Raw genomic sequence first — 732 nt, 5'->3', positions numbered from 1 at the left:
TGAAAAAGCAGATTAAAGTCAGGTAGTCTGTTTTTTTCTAGGATACGTTTTAACTTTGAAAGGCGTTTCAGCAGCAAAGTGCGGCTGAGAGGTGAAGTTCAGAAGACAGCTGAGATTTGTCCTCCAGTCGCTTCCAAGGCGAGGTGATCAGGGACATCCTGGTGTAACTCATGGGATCCATCGCTACCAAACACCTCTTCTGCTTCAGAGAGTTGAATCTCAAAAACTCAAAAGACTATTAGAAACGTATTGATACGATTACTTTAGTCTTTGGCGCTCAGACATCGGCAGGAAACATAGCAATTAATTTTGCTTTGATATAAATGAACAGGAGTAAAGAACAGGCCTGAAACTGGTGGTGGAGTGGAGATAGATGGAGTTGGTCAGTCTGTAGACTGCTGGTTGGAGAGGCGGTCTGCTGAGCTTTATGGGGAGATCCAGTGGAGCTGATGCTAGAGCTTCACTCAGGGACCTGGAAGATGGAAGCCCAGCTTAGATAACAGGCTGCATGTGGTGGGATGGTGTTCCACCCTCCCCACTCTGTGCACCAGGTGCGGCAAGAAGCAAGTTTTAATTGGTGGGCGGGGCAGATGGCTTTATAGCTGAGCAGGCCTCTGTGAGGTGCATGTGTCTTTCTTTTTTCATTTATTTGTTTATTTGTAACGGACCGTGTACGTTAAAAAGCATTCCTGCAAATGCACCAGAATTAGCCAAGAGGCTATTTTTCATCTG

The sequence above is a fragment of the Cyprinodon variegatus genome, unplaced genomic scaffold, assembly GCF_000732505.1.
Source record: "Cyprinodon variegatus isolate N-32 unplaced genomic scaffold, C_variegatus-1.0 Scaffold65, whole genome shotgun sequence".
Lineage (NCBI taxonomy): Eukaryota > Metazoa > Chordata > Actinopteri > Cyprinodontiformes > Cyprinodontidae > Cyprinodon > Cyprinodon variegatus.
Note: the sequence above shows the minus strand (reverse complement) of the source record.